This window comes from Desmodus rotundus, chromosome 6 (assembly GCF_022682495.2).
Source record: "Desmodus rotundus isolate HL8 chromosome 6, HLdesRot8A.1, whole genome shotgun sequence".
Lineage (NCBI taxonomy): Eukaryota > Metazoa > Chordata > Mammalia > Chiroptera > Phyllostomidae > Desmodus > Desmodus rotundus.
The window spans coordinates 65,755,028-65,766,746 of NC_071392.1; the positions used below are offsets into that span (position 1 = coordinate 65,755,028).

Genomic DNA, 11,719 nt, shown 5'->3' on the forward strand with positions numbered 1-11,719 from the left:
AATATTTAGATTAATAGAATACTTATTAAGGGCTCAGTTACTCAGGGGCAAGTGCAACAGTTTAACATATCCTTACCACTTATTATGTGTTAGGCTACAAACATGAAAGTTAATAACACAGTCTTCTATTGTTGGTCCAATTTGACTCATCTCACCCTGGTAGTCTCACCCACTTCAAATTGTTCCCTATGCTCTCATACACAACTACTGAACAGATTTCTTTTTTTAAAATTAAGTTTAATTTTTATTTTGTTATTGTTGTTCAAGTACAGTTGTCTCCATTTCCCCCCCCCACTCCCCCCACACCAGTCATCCCCACCTCCCACCCTTGATCCTACCCACCTTTGGTTTTGTCCATGTGTCCCTTATACATGTTCCTAACAACCTTTCCCCCCTTTCCCTCCATTATTGCCTCCCCCATCCCCTCTGGTTACTGTCAGTTTGTTCTTAATTTCAATGTCTCTGGTTATATTTTGCTTGCTTGTTTGTTTTGTTGATTAGGTTCCACTTATAGGTGATATCCTATGATATTTGTCTTTCACTGCCTGGATGTGTTATTTACATCATGTTAGAAATCTTTTAAAGGTTCATGGTATCCACACTACACCTGGACTCACCAGGGTCCCCAATCCTCACTCTGCTCACCAGCACTTTATGGTTCGTGTATGAGAAAAGGGAAATGGGGCCCTCAGGGACTATTTCATACCTCCATACTCTAGTTCTCTGTTCCTACTTTCTGGAACATCTAAGCATAAAACCTATCCTGAATCTCTCTGATGATAAGTGCCCCTGCTTTAGACTTACACAAGACTCTTATGTGTCCCTTTGGTTGGCATGGTTGTTAGTCCTGGCCTCAAACCACAAAGTGGGTTTTAATGTACCATCTGCCCTTTACTATGGGAGTACCACGAACCTCCACAGGTCTCCCATTCCTCATCAGAAAAATGGGGTATTCATCATAATAATAGTACTTATCTCATAGGGGATTCACTGAGGTAACACTTATAAATCACTTTAGCATAGTTGCGTTTAGTATGTCATAAATGTTACAATGGATACATATTTATACTATTTCTTATTAACAGCAGTTATCATTGTCATAGCACTTTCTGCATTACTCTGACATGATTTCTCCCACAAGCTGGAGGGTGAGAGGATATGTCATGGACATTTTCAGCTTCTTCAGGGCAGCTTCTGGTGATTCCTGAAGTTTCTGACTGCCTTTCTTTTCCTTTTGTAGGGATGGAACCAGGCTCTTGGGTTCCTTACATTCTTCAGAATTTACGAGGTACTTACATATTTAACTTCTGTTTTTAAGTTTAGAATTAAATGATACAATTATTCAACTGTGTGCAGAGTCAATGATGCTATTTACTTATTTTCTGTTTTTGTTCAAACTCTGAAAGTAGAATGGCAGGTAGTGTGATTTAACCCATCTCTTCTATGATAACTACTTAATTTCCAATGCAACAGAAGTTTTTTTTCCTGAATTTTCATTTTTAAAGATTTCAAAATTTGTGCCTTTCCCACTTATTCAAAAGCAATATTGTAAGGTTAAATATGTTTCTTCAAATATAAATTTCAGTAGCTTATTTTTAGTATTGCCATCTTTCTGTAGCCACATTGAAAGTGGGCTTGCATGGCAAGTATATAATTTCCTCATTTACTCTTACTGGGACTTGTCAGCTCTTTTGGAATTAAGACAGGATTTTAAATTTAAAACCAAAATTTTTTACCAGAAATAGATGGAGATTTAAAATTGTTTTACCCAAGACATCTAGGAGATATACATATTTTTGGTTATTATTAACACTCCCATGCCCACACTTCCTTTACCTTTTTCTTTTTGTTTTAATTGCTTAATGATTTATTTTTCTTCTTTTTCTCTAGGAGAACATTCAAAATATAATATTGGGATGTTTTCTATAAATTCTATAAATGAATATTTATAGAATCGTGTTTTACATATGGTGATGAATGATTAATTATAACAAGTTTACCCTTCTTTTATGTAATATCTAAAGTACAGATAGTTTGAAATCAGGAGGAAAGATGGCAGCAAGATAGGTGGGAGCAGAGTCCACTTCTCCTACACACTGGTGAAACACCTAGCCGATCTACTGAGGAACAAAGCAAACAGCCAATAGCACCCCAGAGTTTTAGAAGATAGGAGACCAAAAAGTATTGAAGACACTGAAAAAACAGATGGTAAGGGGATTACTTCAGGACAAAAAGGTCCCGGGGACCAGGGCAACTGCAGACCCAGGCAAGCACAAGCTAGGACTGCCACAGGACTCCTGGGACAGAGCCGGGTTAATAGCTCCCTCCCCTGCTGAACAGGGCTTGAGCAGCACCTAGAAAGACTTAGTTGCTTGAGGTCACAGGGAGGGGAATAAGGATAAAGTGTGATAAACACACCGGAGACCTTGGGCGCTGGCTGAGGAGAATTGAGAGTTGGGCTGTGTGGAGCCCTAACCCGGACAGTCCCTGGTCTAGCCTGAGAGGTGGACTGTGCGAGGGGACAGGCCCTTCCTTGTATGGAGCGGCAGGACTGAGCAGGAGGATTTTCTCAAAAAGAAAAAGACCCTTGGGGGCACTTTAGGGAACTTTCCTGCAGCAGCAGCTCCAGTCTCCTCTCCACCAGGCTGCCCGGCACTCCCGCAGGGGTGTGGGGGATATCGAGCCCAAATCCTAAGCACCGGCAGGGGGTGGGGGAGAGTGCACACCACACTGAGACCACAGGCACTGACCAGGGAGAGTGCAACTCTGAGGGACGTGAGACCAAAGGCACCGAGGAGAGTGTGAATGAAGGAAGGCCCCATGCACACACACCCATAGCTCGGAGGTGAGACAATAAAATCTGGAATTCTGAAAAGACCAAATTTGGACCCAAAGAGGGGGCATCCCAACAGCTGAGACAGTGAAACAAATTTCACTTTGCTACTCCACAGAACTTGCAAGATATTGTGCTATTATTTTTTTTATTATCCTCACATCACTCATTTTATTAATATTTTTGCATCTCCCTTCTTTCTGTTTAGTCTTCTTTCCTTGACTGGTTAATTTGCATTGTTTGACTGGTTTCCCCTTGTTCTCTCTTCCACAGTGTATTGTTAATTAACTGTCTTTCATTTCACTTGGGCTCCATTAGCACACTACTCTAGGACCTATACTCCCTATTCTAGTTATCCAGATCACATAGATTCTGTCATATGATTGCGGCTCCATGACTATTGTAAATAATAACTGTTCTATACATCTGTAAATACTACATAGAACTTCTCCCAGATCTCAGCCCACTTCACTGTTTCATGAACTTTATTAGTGGTATGGTTAAATCTATTCTCTCACACATTACACCTATTTTCTACCCTTTACTCTCACTTTACCTCATAATCTGACCTCCCACAAGCTCACAGCTTTCTAGATCCAACTCACAATCCTTTCCCCCACCCCCAAAAGAGTCTTATCTTCTATCCACCCTTTCTAAAAAGTGGCTAGGTGGGTAAAATATCACAGTTAACACTATAGATATATATATCTAAAGGATCTCCTATCTCTTCTCTAAGGGCTGGTACTTTAAATATCATATAATACACTCTTGCCCTCTTAAACCATTTTGCCTTCCCCCTACAGCCTAACATAAAAAAGAGTAGGAAGAAGCTGTGAACACCAGGATACCTCCCAGAAGAGGAAACCCACCAACAAAGGTAACAACAACAGCTAAGAATAGGAGAAGGTGAAGAAGGGAGTGGAAGTCACACTAACTCAACACCGGACCTATCAGAAAATATAACTACATAGTGAAGAAATTACTAAGAACAAACAACTGAACAAGAGCAAGAGAAAAGCATCAATACCTTGTACATACGGAATGAGCTCCAACACAACCTGCCCACACCTGCACAACAGAAAACAAGAGGTGGGGGATAGACTAAGCCTCAGATAACCAGCTGGTGGGAAAGGCCCACCAAAGAAAGTCTCAACAAGAACCAAAAACCAAAGACATACAAGAGCCAACATAAACCACAGCCCAAGATCAGTAAGATCAGGAGATCAAGGAGTCTGTACCACTGAATCTTACAGGTATTCTACCACAGAAGTTCACACCATAAATGCAGGGGGACAGAATAGAGCAAATTAAGAAGCAGAGGCTAACAGGAAGAGTCTCACAAATAATGGGAAGACAAAAAAAACAAGCCCTAAATGAAAGGAAAGGAGGAAGTCTCAGAAACAATGCTAAATGAAAAAGAGGCAAGTCAACTATCAAATATTGAGTTCAAAGAATTGGTTATAAGGAAGCTTAATGGGCTCACACAGAATTACCAAAAACTACAGGGAAACTACAATGAACTCACAGCAAACTAAATGAACATGAAAAAGGAAATAGAAACTATCAACAAGGGCCAAGAGGAAATGAAGAATACAATTTCTGAACTGAAGAACACAGTAGAAGGAATCAAAAGCAGGCTAGATGAAGCAGAAGACTGGATCAGTGAACTGGAGGACAAGGTAGAAAAAACCACCCAGAATGAGCAAGAAAAGGAAAAGAGGCTCTGAAACAGTGATGAGGGATTAAGGGAAATACAGGACAGCATGAAACAAAATAGTATCTGTATAATAGGGATACCAGAAGGAGAAGAAGAAGAGCAAGGGACAGAAAACCTGTTTGAAAAAGTAATGATGGAAAACTTCCCTATGTTGATGAAGAAAAAGTCACACAAATCCAGGAAACACAGAGAGTCCCAATCAAGAGGAACGCAAAGAGGCCCACAGCAAGACACATTATAAGTAAAATGGCAAAATTCCAAGACAAAGAGAATATTAAAGGCAGCAAGGGAAAAAGAGGAAGTAGCATACAAGGGAGCCCCAATAAGGCCAGCACCTTATTTCTCAATGGAAACGCTCCAAGCCAGAAGAGAATGGCAAAAAATATTCCAAGTAATGAGAACCAGAGACCGGCAAACAAGACTATTTTACCCAGTAAGGCTCTCAATCAAGATAGAAGGCCAAATAAGAGTTTCCCAGACAAAAGAAGTCCAAAAAAATACATTTCCACCAAACCAGCTCTACAAGAGATGCTAAAGGAACTGCTTTAAGGAAAGGAAGGAAAAGAGCAAGAAAGAGAGGAATATAGGTACAAAAAATCGACAATGAATAAGTACCTAACAATAATAACCTTAAATGTAAATGGATTAAATGCTCCAATCAAATGACATAGAACAGCTGAATGGATAAGGAAGCATGACCCACACATATGCTGCCTACAAGAGACCCATCTCAGGACAAAAGACCTACACAGACTGAAAGTGAAGGGTTGGAAACAAATTTTTCAAGCAAATGGAGAGGAAAACGAAGCAGGGATAGCATACTCATATCAGACAAAATAGACTTCCAAAGAAGGGCCATAAAGAGAGACCCAGAAGTACACTTCATAATACTCAAAGGAACAACCCAGCAAGAACACATAAACATTGTAAATATATATGCACGCAACATAGGAGCACCCAAATACATAAAGAAAATCTTGGAGGACTTCAAGAAAGATATTGATATCAACACAATTATAGTAGGGGATTTTAACACCCCACTGTCAAAGATAGACAGATCTCCCAACCCAAATATCAACAAAGATATTGTGGCATTGAACAATGCCCTAGATGAAATGGACTTAAATGATATATATAGTGCCTTTTATCCCAAAGAATCAAAATACACAATCTTTTCAAATACACATCAAACATTTTCAAAGACAGACTACATGACAGGACAAAAAACAAGCCTCAACAAGTTCAAGAAAATTGAAATCATATCAAGCATTTTCTCTGACCACAAGGGACTGAAACTAGAAACACATGTCAAGAAAAAACCCAAAACAATAAAAAAACATGGAGATTGCAAAGCATGCTCTTAAACAATGAATGGGTGAAGAATGAGATTAAGGAAGAAATCAAACTTTCTGGAAACAAACAAAAATAAACTCACAACAATCCAAAATCCTGAGGCAGTCCTGAGAGGGAAGTTCATAGTGATACAGGCCTACCTTAAAACAATAGAATCATTTCAAATAAACAGCCTAACCCTACACCTACAAGAACTTTAGGAACAACAACAAAGACAACCCAGAGCAAGTATAAGGCAGGAAATAACCAAGATCAGAGGAGTCTTAAATGACATAGAGAATAAAAGCACAATTGTAAGGATCAATGAATACAGGAGCTGGTTCCTTGAAAAGATAAAAAAAAAAATCGACAAGCCCTTAAGCAGGCTCATCAACAAAAAAAGACAGAGGATCCAAATAACACAATCAGAAATGAAAGAGGGGAGACTACAATTGATACCAAAGAAATACAAAGGATTGTAAGAAATTACTATGAAGAACTATATGCCAAGAAATGTGAAAGCCTAGATAAAATGGACAAATTTCTAGAAAAATATAACCTTCCAAAACTCAATGAAAAAGAAGCAGAGAGCCTGAACAGCCAATAACACCTGATGAATTTGAGACAGTAATCAAAAAGCTTCTGACACACAAAAGCCCTGGACCAGATGGTTTCACAGGAGAATTTTAGAACACGTTTAAGGGAGAACTAACCCCCATGCTCCACAGATTATTTCAAAAATTCAACAAGATAGAAGACTCCAAACTCATTTTATGAAGTCAACATCATCCTAATCCCAAAACCAGATAAGGACATAACAAAGAAAGAAAACTTCAGGCCAATATCACTGATGAACATAGATGCTAATATCCTCGACAAAATATTGGCAAACCCCATCCAGCAATACATTAAAAAGATGATACACCATGATAAAGTGGGATTCATCCCAGATATGCAAGGGTGGTAAAATACTTGCAAATCAATAAAGATAATACACCACATAAACAAAAGCAAAGACAAAAACCACATGATCATATCAATAGATGCAGAAAAAGCATTTGATAAGGTAAAACACCTATTTATGATAAAAACACTCAGCAAAGTGGGAATAGAGGGAGCATTCCTCAACATCATAAAGGCCATATATGAGAGACCTACAGCCAACATCATACTCAATGGACAAAAACTTAGAGCTTTCCCACTAAGATCAGAAACAACACAAGGATGCCCTCTCTCACCACTTCTATTCAACATAGTATTGGAAGTCCTAGCTACAGCAATCAGACAACAAAAAGCAATAAAAGGCATCCAGGTTGGAAAGGAGGAAGTGAAACTCTCACTGTTTGTACATGACATGGTAGTATACATGGAAAATCCTATAGACTCCACCAAAAAAACTATTTGACCTAATAAATGAATTTGGCACTACAGCTGGATACAAAGTCAATACTCAGAAATCAAAGGCATTCCTCTATACCAACAATGAAACAGCAGAAACAGAAATCAGGAAAAAAATCCCATTGGATATAGCAACAAGAAAAATCAAGTACCTAGGAATAAACCTAACCAAGGAGGTAAAAGATAGGTACTCAGAAAACTACACAACATTGAAGAAAGAAATTAAGGAAGACACAAACAAATGGAAGCATGTACTATGCTCATGGATTGGAAGAATTAACATCATCAAAATGGCCATACTACCCAAAGCGATTTATATATTCAAGGCAATCCCTATTAAAGTACTCATGACATATTTCACAGATATAGAACGAACATTTCAGAAATTTATATGGAACCATAAATGACCCTGAATAGCTGCCACAATTTTGAGAAAGAAGAACAAAGCAGGAGAGATCACAATACCTGATATCAAACTGTATTACAAAGCCACTGTAATCAAAACATCTTGGTACTGGCATAAAAACAAGCGCATACACCAATGGAACAGAACAGAGAGTTGAAATAAACCCAAGTCTTTACTGTCAATTAATATTTGACAAAGGAGGCAGGAGTGTAAATGGAGCAAAAATAGCCTATTCAACAGATGGTGTTGGGAGACCTGGACAGCTACGTGCAAAAAAACGAAACTCAATCACCAACTTACACCATACACTAAAGTAAACTCAGGGTGCATAAAAGAGTTAAATATAAGTCATAATACCATAAAAGTCCTCGAGGAAAACATTGGCAGGAAAATCTTAGACATTCCATGCAGCAACATCCTCAGAGACACGTCCCCTAAAGCAAGGGACATAAAGGAAAGAATAAACAAATGGGACCTCATCAAAATAAAAAGCTTCTGCATGGTTAAAGAAAACAGCATTAAAATCAAAAGAGAACCACCAGTATGGGAAAATATGTTTGCCAATGATACCTCAGGCAAGGACCTGATCTCCAAAATATATAAAGAACTCACACGACTCCACTCCTGGAAGACAACCCAATTAAAAAATGGGCAAAGGATGAACAAACACTTCTCCAAGGAAGACATACAGAGGGCCCAGAGACATGAAAAGATGCTTAGCATCTCTAGCCATCAAAGAGATGGAAATTAAAACCACAACGAGGTACCATCTCACACCAATCAGAGTAGCCAACATAAACAAATCAACAAACAAATGTTGGAGAGGATGCGGAGGAAAGGGAATCCTAGTATATTGTTTGTGGGAATGCGACTGATGAGACCACTGTGGAAAACAGTATGGAATTTCCTCAGAAAACTAAAAATGGAACTGCCCTTTGACCCAGCAATTCTGCTGCTGTGATTATACCCCACGAACCTTGAAACACCAATCCAAAAGAACCTATGCACCCCAATGTTCATAGCAGCACAATTTACAATAGCCAAGTACTGGAAGCAACCTAAGTGCCCATCAGTAAATGAGTGGATCAAAAAACAATGAATTCCATTTACACAATGGAATTCTATGCTGCAGAGAGAAAGAAGGAGCTTATACCCTTTGCAACAGCATGGATGGAACTGAAGAGCATTATGCTAAGTGAAATAAGCCAGGCGGTGAGGGACAAATACCATATGATCTCACCTTTAACTGGAATCTAATCAACAAAAGAAAAAAGCAAACAAAATATAACCAGAGACATTGAAGTTAAAAGCAATATAACAATAACCAGAGGGAGGTGGGGAGGGGATAGTGGGGAGAGGGGTTTTCCGAGACTACTCTTAAAGACACAAGGACAAAACCAAGGGGGAGTATGGAGGCAGGGGAGGGAGGTGGGTTTGGCTGTGGTGTAGGGGTGGGGAGAAAATGCAGACAACTGTAATTGAACAACAATAAAAAAAATCTTTAATTAAAAAAATAAAGTACAGAGTGAAGTTATTTAGAGAGGTTGTTTATTTGAAAATAAAAATATTTATTGTCTTCTATCTTTATTTTAGCTTTTTGTCTAGCTCATCTCTAGCACATACACCCTCTCTTGTGTTTAAAATTTATGGGAGCTTCAAAAGTGAGTTGAACAGCCTTAGTTTATCACTAACCAGGTTTCTGTGTTTCTTGGCCTCAGTTTCTTGGCTGCAGCTCCATGGCAGAGCACGCCCAGGTGCGCAGACCCAGTGGCAAGCCAACTGCAAACCACTGGGCTGGTGTAGTTGCGGGCAGAAGGTCCCTGCCTGGTGGCGGGACAGTGGCACACTTAAGGGCTGCCAGTTTGAGTACCTACCTGAGGATGAAATTTTGGTGACCATCACCCACAACCACTCACAGGGCTCGGTGAACATGAGCATGGTCCACCTTGGCCACGTGGGCAGTGACTTCTACCTGCGCTGCCTTGGTTAGAACTGCGTGCTCATGGAGACCATGTTCCAGAGACACAGTACGCCACTGCAGCTATACTTTCAGGTGTCTGAGCAGAAACACTGCATCCACTGCCCTGTCAAGCAAGAAGAGGAAGAAGAAGCAGGAGGAACCCGAGTCCATGGTAAAGTAGGTGCAGGCACACATCTCACCTCCGACCATCAACATTTCAAACACAGCGTCCCAAGTCATCAGCCCCCTGCTCTCCTCCAGTGGAACCATCAGTGCTGCAAACTCCTGCCCATCCAGCCCCTGGGAAGCAGGGTCTTTAGGGTCCAAAATTGGCTGTGTGATACCATCTGATCTCAATTTAATGGCTGACAATGTGCAGCTAGAAAATGAAAAGGAAGCTTTTGGTGGAGACAGCACAAAGGATGACTCAAAGCCAATTGTGTATTTCTGTGCACAATTAGTAGTACAAGCAATTATGATGGCTCCTGATAAGCAGCCCACCCTAAATGGAATTTATACACACATCACTGAAAATTATCCATACTGCAAGACTGTGGACAAGGGCTGGCAGAATTCAGCTTGCCACAGTCTCTCTCTGAATTGTCATTTCATCAAAATACCACCTTCCCAGGAGGAACCAGGCAAAGGCTCATTCTGGAGGAAAGATCCTGCCTCTGAAAGCAAATTAATGGAGCAGGTTTTTAGAAAAAGATGGCCTAGGGGAGTGCCCTGCTTTAGAGCCCCTCTGGGACCATTCTTGTCTGGAAGTGTCCAATCTGCTCCTAATCACGCTGGAGTTCTGTCATCTTGCTCCATTGGTGTCCAGACTCTTAAGAGTCGCTCCATTGCTGTGGAGGGTAGGAAGGTTTGCTGGGTCCCCCGGGATCCCTGAGCCTGGTGCTTCACAACCCCCAAATTGGCTGTCATCCAGGAGGCATGGTTTGTCAAGTGCATGAGGCTCCGTCTAGTCAGTTCATTTTAATTGCAGTGCAGTGACAGCTGCCCCCCATGATCAAGGCTCACACCTACACTGTTCCTTCCCCCATGACTACCTCAACCTCCCAGCAGCCCATCATGCAGATAGTTCACATGGTCCACAAGTTCCCAGCAGTGTCCAACACCAGCGTGGCTGGCCCCAGTGAACAGGAACACTGTCACCGGGCAGGCTATAATCACTCAGGTGGCCTTGCTGGTCCGTCTTAAGGCAGAGCTGCAGAAGAATGGAGATCACCAAAAAGTGAAAGTGGAACCTATTACTGAGATGAACTAGGCCACCCTAGCCGCAGCCAGCAGGCTCTGAATGGTACCTGTGCAGATAATCATCATATGCAACAGGCACCTCTTTCTAGGTCAGCACCAGCTACCAATAAAAACTGCAGAAGGGCCTCAATATGGGTGAGTCCTCTGCACATGCTGGTGACACAGGCATCAGCATCAGCCTTCCTGCCCACAAAGCACTAGAAAGGGACCAGCCAGAGCAGCAGAAGCTGAAGCTGGTCAAGACCAAAGACTACGAGAACATCATCATAGCCCTGAGTATGGGTGGACACACCACTGGTGCTATGAGGAAGAAGGGCATTCAGAACTGGTGGCCAGGAGAGCTTTCCTACTTTATTGTTAACTCTGTGGTGCCAAAAGGAGACACTGTCTCTTATAGCTGACCTTGGAGTGCATTCTCTATGTGGGCAGAGGGCACTGCAGTTGGACTTCACAGCAGAATTGAAAACACAAAACCCAGGTGGCCTTAAAACTTCTTAAAGACAGAAGTGACACCTGAACTTTAAAACCACACAAGGAAACCGGGTTCCAGCAGGGTCTCCCTGCCCAATGCTCATCCTTTAACTCAGGCCTGTCCAATGAGAGAGGCCCAGGATGGCTATGAATGTAGCCCAACATAAAATTGTAAATTTACTCAAAACATTAGGAGATGTCTTTGTGTTTTTGTTAGTGTTTGTGTATTTAAAGAGTGGCCCAAGGCAACTCTTCTTCTTCCAGTGTGGCTCAGAGATGCCGAAAGGTTGGACACCCCCGCTTTAACTCAAAGAAAAGACTCTCGGTCCTTTTGAGGGAGAA

At 41.1% G+C, this 11,719-nt stretch overlaps 1 pseudogene; it reads left to right on the forward strand.

Moving 5' to 3' along the window:
- Positions 1-1,242: 1,242 nt before the first annotated feature.
- Positions 1,243-11,307, forward strand: LOC112300492 (forkhead box protein K2 pseudogene; annotated as a pseudogene).
- The last annotated feature ends 412 nt before the right edge of the window (positions 11,308-11,719 follow it).